Source organism: Dipodomys merriami, unplaced genomic scaffold, assembly GCF_024711535.1.
Source record: "Dipodomys merriami isolate MVZ:Mamm:240054 unplaced genomic scaffold, mDipMer1.0.p SCAF_1, whole genome shotgun sequence".
Classification (NCBI taxonomy): Eukaryota; Metazoa; Chordata; class Mammalia; order Rodentia; family Heteromyidae; genus Dipodomys; species Dipodomys merriami.
Genome location: NW_027202270.1, coordinates 130,648,274 through 130,661,396, shown reverse-complemented (window position 1 = coordinate 130,661,396; position 13,123 = coordinate 130,648,274). Strand labels below are relative to the sequence as shown.

At 42.4% G+C, this 13,123-nt stretch overlaps 1 long non-coding RNA gene across 5 annotated transcripts in view; it reads left to right on the top strand.

Annotated features, from left to right (window-relative positions):
- The window catches only part of LOC138832859 (uncharacterized), a 60,023-nt gene that overhangs the window by 22,646 nt on the left and 24,254 nt on the right, over nucleotides 1–13,123 (top strand). For all 5 annotated transcript variants that reach the window (XR_011373715.1, XR_011373713.1, XR_011373714.1 and 2 more), the window contains 3 exons: nucleotides 240–322; nucleotides 8,519–8,569; nucleotides 12,127–12,263. This is a non-coding gene — a long non-coding RNA (uncharacterized lncRNA). The remainder of the gene's footprint in view (nucleotides 1–239; nucleotides 323–8,518; nucleotides 8,570–12,126; nucleotides 12,264–13,123) is intronic.

Below are 13,123 nucleotides of genomic sequence, written 5' to 3'. Positions count from 1 at the left end.
CTTTTAGAATCAAAAGAAAGTAAACTTTAGGATCAATGAGAATGTTGTGATATATACTATTGGTTGGATATTGAATGTCTTGCAAAGGCCCATGTGCTTGTTTAAAGTCTTGGTGATGCTGTTGGGTGGTGGTGGAACCTTTTATGGGTGGGGCCAAGAAGGAAGTCTTTGAAACACCAGGGTAAAGCCTTGAAGAGGAAACTGAGACCCCAGTCCTTCTTCTTCTTCTCTTTTCCCAGGCTATGGTAGGAGTGATTTTGTTTCCATGCCAATGTGGTGCAGCCTACAGATTATAGACTGGAACCTTCAAAACTAAGTTAAGGTAAGCCTTTTCTCCTTATAAGTTGTTTATCTAAAATGTTTTGTTATAGTACCAGAAAGCAGACTAAGCCAATATGTGCTATTTGTATATTCACCTTTATACCAATATTATCATCCAATGTAATTTTTTACTTTTTTTTTATTTTATGGAGAAAGAAGTTCAAGCAGGCAAAAGTACTGAGGATCTTTTAAAATCATGAAGCAATTCTTCCTAAAGCAGGTCTCTAAGCCGGGCGCAGGTGGCTCACGCCTGTAATCCTAGCTACTCAGGGGGCTGAGATCTGAGGATCACAGTTCAAAGCCAGCCCAGGCAGAAAAGTCCGTGAGACTCTTTTTTTTTTTTTTTTTTTTTTTTGTCGGTCGTGGGGCTTGAACTCTGGGCCTGGGCGTTGTCCCTCAGCTCTTCAGCTCAAGGCGAGCGCTCTACCACTTGAGCTACAGCGCCACTTCCGGTTTTCTGGTGGTTTATTGGAGATAGGAGTCTCACGGTCTCTCCTGCCCGGGCTGGCTTTGAACTGAGATCCTCAGATCTCAGCCTCCTGAGTAGCTAGGATTACAGGCGTGAGCCACCAGCGCCCGGCTTCCGTGAGACTCTTATCTCCAATAAACCACTCGAAAACCGGCAGTGGTGCTGTGGCTCAAGCTGTAGAGCACTCACCTTGAGCTGAAGAGTGCAGGGATAGCACCCAAGCCCAGAGTTCAATCCCCACGACCAACAACAACAACAACAAAAAGCAGTTCTCTAGGTGTCAGAATCTCACAAAATCTGTCTTTAAACAATGGTGTCAAAGTTTTGCTGTTGAGCACTTAGCCATAAGGATTCAAACCAGATCAGAGAGTGATCATGTGGCACTTTGCTCATCTTCCCTTCTTTGCTGACTTCCTTCTTTACCCTAATTCCTTTTCACTTCTCAAGTTACAAAACCCAAACCAGGCAGGCAAACAAATTCCAGTCCTCTTTAGGAAGTTGTTTGTTTTTGCTATAATGTTGGTAATCTGTGACGTTTGGTTCAAAAAAATCACAAATTTAAATTGAATATTTGACTGTGTAGTGATTCTCAAGACCCATATGTAGATAGACCCATATGCAGATGTGAGGCTTGGGCTCTTCAGGTATCCAGAATAATGAGAGAGAGAAAGAGCGGGCGGGGAGAGAGACTGAGGATGGTGATTAGATGTCAGCTCAGGCAGGAATGTCTATGAGACTCTTATCTCCAATTAACCTCCAGAAAACCAGAAGTGGTACTGTGGCTCAAAGTGGTAGAGTGCTAGTCTTGAGTGAAAGCTCAGGGACAGGGTCCCTGAATTCAAGCCCCATGACCAAAGAAAAAGAAAAGAAAAAGTTAATTGTAATGTCTCCCAAGAGAAGTTGGAATGAGTGAGTAGGTAAGACGGTAACCAGAGCTGCCTGCTAGCTGGAACTCTGTCTCACTGTGGAGTGTTCTACTGACTCCTTCCATAGCGATGACAGACCCAGAACAACATGGAGAGGCCCTGGAAGGAAAACCCACAGCTCTAGGTGCTCTGCAAACACAGCCAGGAACACACACTTAGGAATGCAAAAGGTGTGTAGAGTTCTGAGTATATAGACACAGAGCCACCCATGTTCAAGCCCTTAAACTCAGACTTCACACTGAATGAGAGGCCTTTGTCTCTTGTTCATTCATTAGCTAGGTCCACCCCATCTTTATTTTGCCTGCCAGGGCAAATAGAAATCTCATTGGTTCACTCTAGTCCTCAGACTCTTAGCAATAAAGGGTGAACCTTCCATGGGTTGTACTGCCTTGGCCAGAATCCAGAGGACTGCTCTGGGTTCTGACCAAAGGTCAGTTCCCTTTCAGCCTTTGCCTTTCACCAGCATTTTACCTTTGCCTTCTTTTGAGCCCATCCTGTGTGAATTTTCTGTGCCTCTCCCTCTAAACATACACTTTGTATAGAGAGATGGAAAACACATCCCTGGTGAGCATCAAACTTTCTAACAATGAAAAAAAAAAAACATTCCTCTTCAGATGACTTGGGACACATTGGAGCCAAAGAGTTTCCTTCAGTCCCTAAGCACATTGTTTCCTTCCAGCGAATGCTACAATCCAGAAACAGCTGCAAATTCCAGCAAAACAATGTACCAATCCAGTCCCTCCAGCCATCTTTACCCTTTTGTTGTTTTCTCTGGAGGGAGGAAAGAGAAAAAAAAAATCCTTGAAAGGCTGCCACAATGCATTATTTCCAAGCGTCTGTTGGTAGAGGCGTGAGCCAAGTGGCCCTTTTTATTGGAAGAAAGGAGAGAGTAAAAATGGAGAAAGGAAGACATTAAAAATGATGGAAAAGGGCATGGAGAAAAATGTGAGTGAGTGGAATAAACTTACATAACTGAGAAAGAATTGAGCAAAACATTGCTTATGCAATTGAAATGTGCAATTGAATTTAGTCTGCTTAACTCACCTGCCTTTCACTTTGGGTGAGTCAGAAAGCCAGTCTATTGCAATATCTAATTCGGGCCACTCTTATTTGAATCTAAACTAGTAGGAAAAAAAGATGATACCAAAAAGTGATACTACAGAGCAGAGCTATCTATACAATGATTTTCAGGAATACTCTTGTGATTTGCAACCTCTGCAATACTCTTTAATAGTGTGCCAAAACTACCATTCACCCTTGCAGGTTCAGTCTTTGCCTTTGTTTATTCTTCACTGTGCCAAGGAGGCTGGTCTTTGAAAACCCATGCTTGCCCTCCAGTTTCTGTTTAGTTAATGGGAAGCAGAGTGGAAAGACTGACACTAAAGTATTTATAAATCTGGGCCCCTCCCTGATAGGTTAGCATGAGTAGGACACTTTTCTCTATTGAAGGTCACATCACCTGGGAAAGGAATAGATCCCTTCTTCATGAAGCTACATTCTGCCCCCTTCTCCTTGTCCCGCATTGGGGTTATGCTGCTGTTGCTAGCCCAGGACACTGAAGTATTCTTTTCCAATTCCCTAAAACTCACCAACATCTTTATAGGTAGACTAGCCCTTTAAACGTTCCTTGGTTGTCCAGTGTGAGTGTATGCCTTCAGTTTCTAGGTTCCTTGCCTACAATGAATAAAGTTTACCTTCTGTGAGACTATAGTTCATTTGAAGGCCATCTTTTCAGATGCTCTATCTCCTTCAAATCATCGTACAGTGGTCTCACATATGAGTAAACATTTGCCATTCATATGGCCTTCCCTTGGTCTGCCCCTTTTTCTAAGGTCATACTTGTAAATATATTTATCCACACAGAGTCTGCTCAGATTGTTGCCCAATACTTTCATTGCATGAGAGTTTTCTGCTTTTGTGGTGAGTAGTGTGATGTAATGGAAACACAGTGTCTTGGAGCCTTACTGATTCAGGTTCAACTCCCAGTTCTGCTAATTACTAGATGGGTCCCGTGGGTAAAGCTACTTAAACTCCCCTGCCTGCTTCTCTCTCTGCTCCATTCTTCCCTGCTCCTTCTCCATTTTTAACATGTCTAGAGTCCTTCATTTCCGGTTTGATTATAATGGCCAATGATAGAGAAAGCCAGGTTCCTGAGGATGAAGAGATGGAAAACAAAGAAGGGAATGTGGCAAAGGTATACATATTGGCAACTTGGCTTTTGACCAATATTTAAATATTATTGTGGAAAATGTGGGAAAATGTGATCCCAAAAGATAACATGAGGCAATATAAAAGTGATGAAGATATAGTCTAGTGAATAGACAGCAAGCTAATCTATTTAAACATTCAGCTGAGGCCTGTCTGAACCAATGGTGCTGTGTTAGAAGTCCTCTTATAGAGAACTGGTTGGAGCAAAGAACTTATTCAACTTAGAAACTAAGGTGCTAAGTAGAAAACATGTTCAAAAGAGCAACATATGAAGTGGCCGTGATTCCTTCTGCCTTTTACCTGAGAGGGTTTGTAAGTAATTCATAAAGTACTTCAAACTAAGATGGAATTTAAACTTTTCCAAATCTAGCAATAAAGTGAAATCACCATACAGAACTCTTGGAATAGGTTGACTTGCTCTTATTTTTTTTTTAGAGATAAATAAGCTACTTCTTTGTGGGGTGAGGGAATAGGTTTTCAGATACCTCTAAAATTCAGATTTCGTGTGAACTGAAAGAAAACCCAAGGGAAGAGGACAGGAATGCATGCACCACACCCCAGGCTCAAAGACTCCATCACTGACTCTGGCTAAGTGTGTTTCTTTCAGGCAATGGGCCAAGCCTGTGTGCCTGCGTTGGCACACAGGGGACCTGGGGTTTATAACACCCCCTTCAAAGGGTTGCTATGAGACAGCTCAAGAAGACAAAGCAGACAAAGCTCTCAGTACTTAACACTGAGCTGATCCTCCCTACAGGTTTTTATTTTTTGTAGGGATTTAGAGCCTGTATGCAATTGAAGCCAAAGCCTTTAAAAATGTTTTTTGGAAAATTATTATTCTCTTTCTTGGTCCTGCCAAGGATTTCCATGGCCCCACGGGGTATTTTCCACCTTCTTCACTTTGGAGGCCTTGCATCTAGCATGAACATGTAGAGGGATCTAGCAACATTTATTGTACCAAATGTTACAATGGAGTTACAGTACACAAATATTAAGTTGCTTGAATTCAACTATATATTCATCCAAAGAAAATAATACAGATGAATATATACATCTTTATCATTCCATCCCCCTACACACAATATGGCCCTTCAATTGAAGCCAACCACTCTCATCTGGTACTCAACCAAAGAAACAGCCATGGCCATCTGTTCTAACTCTGGAGGGAGAGCTGGCTGTGTGGGATTCACTGAGATGACACAGAATACACAAAACCATGTAATCTGTACTATATGGGTGATCTGAGAAATTTTAGTGGGATTTTTTTCTATACTTAAGTTTTGCCATATGTGTTGGCTTTAGAACCTAAACTCCAAGCATGGTTCAACACTGCTCTATACATGGTTGTATGTCACTTCAAATTACCAGACTCTACGACTGTATCAAAGATAACCACTAGCAAACCCAGTATTCTCTAAGACTAATCTTAGAATTGTTTGAGGAGCCTCATAGCTGCAAAGCTGTCTGTGACCTTCCTCCCTCCAGTTAGTTCCTTCTGCCAGTATTGATCTTAGTGACAATTGCAGGTATTTTTTAAGACACTAAACCAGGAGCTGGTGGCTCGTGCCTTTAATCCTAATGACTTGGGAGGCTGAGATCTGAGGATTATGGTCCAAAGCCAGCCAGGCAGTAAAGTTCATGAGACTCTTATCTCCAATTAACTACCAAAAAGCTAGAAGTCAGACTGAGGCTCAAGTGACCACAGCACTGGCCTTGAACAAAGAATTTCAAGGACAGCATTCCAAGCCTTGAGTCCAAGCCCCAGAACTGGCACACAAATGCAAAAAGACACTGTGTATCTATGGCCCACTAGGGTCTGTGCTCTGCTCTAAAGATGCCAGGGTTAAAAAAACAAACAAACAGGGTTTTGAATATCAGGTCTCATGGAGCTTATTTTCTAGGAGAGTAGTAAGAAACATTGATCAATTAGTCACATTAATTTACCCAGTTATTCATTCAATGTATATTTATTAAGAGCCAAGCATGTTCCAGAGCATTGTGCTAGGCATTTGTATAATATTATCAACAAAACAGAAAATGCTCATGTGGGGAGTTTCTATTCTAGTGTGAAAGACAGAAAATAAGCCAAATGAATATGTAAACTATAGGGTGGACACATAAAGCCAGAGGTAAGAAAAGCAAAGCAAGAAAGCAGATTTTATATGATAGAGGAGTACTTGATTTCAAGCAGGCTCCCACAGAGTGATAGGAGGGGAGGTGGGGGGTGCTGGTACTAGGGCTTGAACTCAGGGCCAAGGCTCTCTCCCTTAGCTTTTTTGACTCAAGGCTGGTATTCTACCACTTGAGCCGTACCTCTTCTTCCAGCTTTGTGTGCATGTATGTGTGCACATGTGTGTCAGTTCTGGGCCTTGAACTTAGGGCTTGGGAGCTGTCTCTGAGATTATGTTCTCAAGGCTAGAACTCTTCCACTTGAACCACAGCTTCACTTCTAGCTTTTTGAGTGTTTACTTGGAGATAAGGGTCTCATGGACTTTTCTACCTGGGCTGGTCTTGAACCATGATCCTCAGCTCTCAACCTCCTGAGAAACTAGGATTCCAGTTGTGAACTAGTAATAAGAAGGTAATTTTTTTTCTTTTTGTTTTCCTTTTCTTTTTTCAGTCATGGGGCTTGAACTCAGGGCCTGGGCACTGTCCCTGAGCTTTTCACTCAAGGCTAATGCTCTACCACTTTGAGTGCCACTTCCGGTTTTCTGGGGGCTAATTGGAGGTTACTGTCATGGACTTTCTTGCCCATGCTGGCTTTGAACCATGGTCCACAGATCTCAGCCTCCTGAGTAGCTAGGATTACTACTGAGCCACCAGCACTCAGCAAGAAGGTGTTTTTTGAATAAAGACCTGAAAGAAGTGATGGTTCTAGTCCTACAAGTTTAGAGGAGGAATGTTCCCAGTAAAGGGAATAGAACCACACGTGGTTATGCACTGGTGGCCAGGTGGTTCATGTGTAGCAAGAAATACTGAAGACTAACTCTTTCTAAGTGAATAAAAGAAAGACAACTGACATTTGAGCAAGGAGCAACAGTAATTTGCCTTCTACTTTTAATGTGGCCTATCTGACTTGAGATGTAAATAGATTGACAGGAGTCAAGGGATAGAAATCAACAGTCTGATGAGGAGACATGGTGATAATTATGGCAGAGGTGGTTGATGGTGACTTAGACAAATGGGAGTAGTAAGAAGTAGCTATTGAATTTTAGATATGTTTTTAAGGGCAGAGTATATAGGACTTGCTGATACATTAAAGGTTGAGTAGGGAAAGAGAAAGAGAAGCAGCAAGGATATCACCAAGGTTTTTTACCTGAGCAATGGAGAGAATGACATCTTTCTCATTTCAAAGGCTACTGTGGGCCTTTATGGAGTCTATACTATTATGTAGCTGGATCCATTAGAACATCCTAAGAATAAATACTTTTTTTTTTTTTTTTTTGGTCGGTCATGGGGCTTGAACTCTGGGCCTGGGCACAGTCCCTCAGCTCTTCAGCTCAAGGCGAGCGCTCTACCACTTGAGCTACAGCGCCACTTCCGGTTTTCTGGTGGTTTATTGGAGATAGGAGTCTCACGGTCTCTCCTGCCCGGGCTGGCTTTGAACTGCGATCCTCAGATCTCAGCCTCCTGAGTAGCTAGGATTACAGGCATGAGCCACCAGCGCCCGGCTAGAATAAATACTTTTTAAAATCACAAACCAGTTGGTAGTGACTGATGGCTCAAACATGTAATCCTAGCTACTCAGAAGGCTGAGATCTGAGGATGATGGTTAGAAGCCAGCTTTGGCAGGAAAGTCTGTGAGACTCATCTCCAGTTAGTTAACAACCAAAAAACCAAAAGTGGAGCTGTGGCTCAAGGGGCAGAACACTAGCCTTAAGCACAAAACCTCAGGGAGAATGCCCAGGCCCTACGTTCAATTACCAGGACCAGCACAATAAAAATAAAACTACAACCCTAGATGAGATCACCTAGGGGTTGAATGAAAAGAAAAAAGAAAAGCCCAAAGACAGAATTCTGAGGAATCCAACATCTAGAAGTCAAGGATAAGAGGAAAAACCAGGGGGAAAAATGCTGAATAGGATTAGCTAGGAATGTAGAAGAAAAAACATAATACACACACATGATTTTTTTGGAAGTCAAAATAAGAAAGTATATCAAAAGGGGAAGATTGATTAAATGTCAAGTTTTCATTAGTATTACTTAGGAAAGGCATAAAGTTTCATGAATGTGTATAATGAAAGGCATGTTAGGCTGAAACTGGAAAGTGACATTTATGCTTAAGGCTGAAGAATATAATCTAGCCGGGCACCGGTGGCTCATGCCTGTAATCCTAGCTACTCAGGAGGCTGAGATCTGAGGATCATGGTTCAAAGCCAGCCTGGGCAGCAAAGCCTATGAGACTCTTATCTCCAATAAACCAGTAGAAAACCGGAAGTGGTGCTGTGGCTCAAGCAGTAGAGCACCCACCTTGAGCTGAAGAGCGCAGGGACAGAGCCCAAGCCCAGAGTTCAAGCCCCATGACTGACAAAAAAAAAAAAAAAAAAAGAATATAATCTAGAAACTTTGACCTACATTGTTTTCTTCCTTCCTGTAGTAATCCAAGGATGTTTCTGCTCAGCTATACATGCAGTCTACCTATGGACCTGTAAGTAACACTTGCCATTATACCCACCATTCAGATAGCTGAACCAGGAAGAGGCACAGAGGATGGGAGTAAGATGGAGGAAGAGAGAAACTCAAGTGAGACAAAGGAAACAGCCATTCTACAGCCAGCCAAGGTGGCACCTTGGCTCAGCACTTGGGAAGCTAAGGCAGGATGATTGGGAGTTTCAGGCTAGCCTGCACTAGGTACATAGCAAAAGCCAGTTTCTAAGAAGAAAGGGAGGAACAAAAGGAGGGAATGAGGGAGAAAAGGTATGTTGAAGGGAAGGACACAGGGAGGAGGGGAGGAAAGTAGGCAAAAGATATCTCCTCCTCAACATGGCTATCACTTAGATATGATTTCTGGCAGTATGATTTCTGGTTCCACAACATAAGACTTCATCACTGTCATCCATGCCCACCCAGAGGTCCTGAGCAGTGTTGGCTGTTTGCCCTTGAAGATGTGCTGCTCACTCAGTGAGCATAGCTAGACTCACAAGGTGGGTCCTGTTTCCTCTCGGCAAGAGACAAAGGATCGAAGAAAGGATAAAAAGAAAATCTGAATGTACTCCTGAGGCATAGCTACCATTTTCAGGAAAGCAGGCCCAGGTGTTCTTGCAGTTTAGACAGCCAGGGGAAATCAAACCCAGCTGCTCTGGCACAGATGATTGGATTAAGGGCTCTTGTGACCAGGACAACTCCCTTAGAGGAACCCAAACACAAATTGTAAAAAGAAGCATTCCAGATTTACCAGTGGTATTGTGACTCATCAACTCCCTTTGGGAAATTTTAAATTCTACACATGAAGAAAGAGAAGCAAGAGACTACACCCACGTTTATAGCGGCATTGTACTCAAGAGCCAAGATGTGGGAGCAATCCAACTGTCCATCAATGGACAAGAACTATTCCACGAGATTCTCCGAGGATTAGTAAAGCATACTTCCGGGTATGTCTGTGAGGTTGTTTCCAGAGAATATTGACCTGTGATAGCATAAAGGGAGAAGACCTTCCCTGAATGTAAGCAGCACCATCCAGTAATAGGCTGGGGTACTGGAGGAAACGAAAAGTAGGAGGGAGCTAGCCAGTGGGTGTAAGCACTATTCTTCCTGAGTAAAAATGTTTACTGTTGCCATTACTCGTGGATATCAGTCTCCAGATTCTTTAGCCTTCAATTTGAATTCACACCAGTGACTCGCCAGGAAGTTTCCAGACCTTCAGTGTTAAGACTGGGGCTGCATCATTGGTCCCTTTGCTCTGAGGTTCCCAGCTTCTTGGACTGCTCTGCTACTGGGTTGTCTGCTCTGCTACTGGCTCTGCAGTGTGCAGATGGCTATTGGATTATCCAGCCTCCAATAGTGGAAGTCAATGGAATAATCCAGTAAATCTTTTCTAATAGCTATATATTTCTAGAATTATATATTTAAATCTACATACAGTCATGTATGTGTTCTAAGTACAAAACTACATATACATATTATTGGTTCTGTTCTTCGAGAGAACTGATACATGGGTAAAAGCTACAATTCTATTACTCAAGGCATATTTTCATGACATCAGTTTAGGTGGAATTGTAATAAACAGTTACAATTCTTTTTGCTATGATGCACATTTCTTTGCTATGAATGATACTGATGTAAAATGAAAGTCATACTGACTTATATGTGATTTTCTCAGCAAGTTAATGGTTTCAAATGATCAGGCTGAGCTTTTCAATATTTACACAAACTTTCAGCTTTTGAATCTGAAAGAAAACCTTAAGAACAAGCAAAAATTGCCAGAGCAAGTTCTGCATGGCTTAATTGACTTTAAGGAGTTATTTCCTGCCTTTCTACCAGTTAAGATGTCTGGGGAAGCTGAGTCCATCAGTTGAAGCTGTGCAGTCATATCCTCTTGTAGTAATCAACAAATGGAAAAAAGGTTTTCCATGGACCATATTTTAAATTTTTATAAAATGCCTATGGCTAGATCCTATTTTTCAAATGAGGAAAGACACCTCCTGGACACCTCCTACCTCCCCCAAGGTAGAAGAATTGATTGCTACTGAGTATAAACCCAGCATCAGTGATCATTGGAATGTAGGTTTTAATTTATGATATTTAAAATTATGTAACAAGTAATATTAACAAGTGTGAAAATAAATTAAGAGAAATTATACTACTATGGAAAATCAGTCAATCAGTAAATCTACGGGGCTGGGAATGTGGCTTAGTGGTAGAGTGCTTGCCTAGCATGCAGGAAGCCCTGGGTTCAATTCCTCAGTACCACATAAACAGAAAAAGTCAGAATTTGTGCTGTGGCTCAAGTGATAGAGTGCTAGCCTTGAGCAAAAGCAGCTCAGAGCCGGGCGCTGGTGGCTCACGCCTGTAATCCTAGCTACTCAGGAGGCTGAGATCTGAGGATCGCAGTTCAAAGCCAGCCCGGGCAGTAGAGACCGTGAGACTCCTATCTCCAATAAACCACCAGAAAACCGGAAGTGGCGCTGTAGCTCAAATGGTAGAGCGCTCACCTTGAGCTAAAGAGCTGAGGGACAGCGCCCAGGCCCAGAGTTCAAGCCCCACGACCGACAAAAAAAAAAAAAAAAAAAAAAAAAAAAGCAGCTCAGAGACAATGCCCAAGCCCTGAGTGCAAGCCCCAGGACTGGCCAAGAAAAAAAAGGAGAGTAAATCTCCTTTGAGACATGGTGGCAAAGCCTTCTTGAATCTTCAATCTGAATTGGCACCAGTGACTCAAACACTCAAGAGACTGAGATAGGAAGTTCATGAATTTAAGGTCAATCTGGGCTACAGTGAGACTTTCTCATAATATTTTTTTTAGTTCCTGAATGTTGCTAGATGCTAGTAGCTCACACCTGTAATCCTAGTCGTTCAGGAGACTGAGTTAAGGACTATGGGTCAAAGCCACCTGGGAGAAGGATGTCTAAAAGACCCTTATTTACAATTAATAACCAAAAAGCCAGAAGTGGACTTGTGGCTCCAGTGGTAGGGTACCAACCTTGAGAGAAAAAGCTAAGGGACAGTGCATAGGCCCTGAGTTCAAGCCCCAAGACTGGTACACACACACACACACACACACACACACACACAAGCCCCAAGACTGGTATACACACACACACACACACACACACACACACACACACACACACACACACACACACACACACACACTAAAGTGATAGATCTTGTTTCCATATATGGAGAGTTCAACAATTTCTTTACTACCTACCATAGTTGAAGCACTGCACAAGCCCTAACTCATCAGTGTGGAAGGGAATGTAGTAAAAGAATGAATTTAGAGGGGTGCAGGTACATAATTGACTTTGTCTATGGTGCCTATAGGTATAAAGTATAGCCCTGAACCAGTGACAACTCACTCAACAAACATTGATCATGATGAGTAAGGCATGACATTAATGCCCAATGTGATGGTATCTGGTGACTGGGACTTTGGGAGGTAAGTAGGTTTAGATGAAGTTATGAAACTGGGGTCTTCATAATGTGAGTGATTAGTTTCTTTATAAGAAGAAGTACATGGTGTGAATGTTTGTAATTCCTGCATTCCAGAATCTAAGGCAGGAAAGTTTCAAGCTTAAGGCCCACTTGCAATACATAGACCAAAACAAGAAGGAGGAGGAAGGGAAGGAAGAGGAAGAGGGGGAGAAGACATCAGACTTTGTTTCAACTTCCAGAAACATAAGAAGGTAAGAATAAGCTGAGCGCTGGTGGCTGGTAATCCTTGCTACTCAGGAGGCTGAAATCTGGGTATGATGGTTCAAAGCCAGTCTGGGCAGAAAAGTCCTTAAGACTCTTATCTCCAGTTACACCAGAAAACTGGAAATGGAGCTGTGTCTTGAAGTGTAGAGCACTAGCCTTGAGTGAAAAAGCTCAGAGACAGTGCTAGGGCCCTGAGTTCAAGCCCCATAACTGACCAAAAAAAAAAAGTAAGAACATGTTGGAGAAAAGGTAAGTTGGGAAAAGGAGGAACAAGTCTTCCTGCACAAAATATTTCTGGCTATTGAGCCTAATTTGAATATATATATATATATTAGAGAGAGAGCGAGAGAGAGAGAGAGAGAGAGAGAGACAGAGACAGAGACAGAGACAGAGACAGAGAGAGACAGAGAGAGACAGAGAGCGACAGAGGGGGGAGAGAGAGATATTCTCCAAATGGTTAGCTTTAAAGACAGGGACAGTGCAGTTCCTTTGTCACGGACTATCTACTTCTGTGTGGCTTTACACTGGTTTTACACTTGGGCTATGTCTTCTTCATGTATAAACACAATATGGCTGACCCACACCCTTGACAGCTGTGATTGCTGTTGTGATGTAGATCTGCACTGCTTTCAACAGTGGTCACCTTCTGAACAATGGAGACACAAATGTCTGCCCAGGTTCAGGAGGGCAATCTGTAGGTATATAACAGATGGAGGAGGCTTCCCACTTTCTGGAATTGAATTGATGACCTGAATCATTAGAAAGTACATTAAACAATTGAATACATAGGCCTGCGTGAAGATGGAATTAGCTGAGACAGTCTTACATGGAATAGAATGTTCACTCT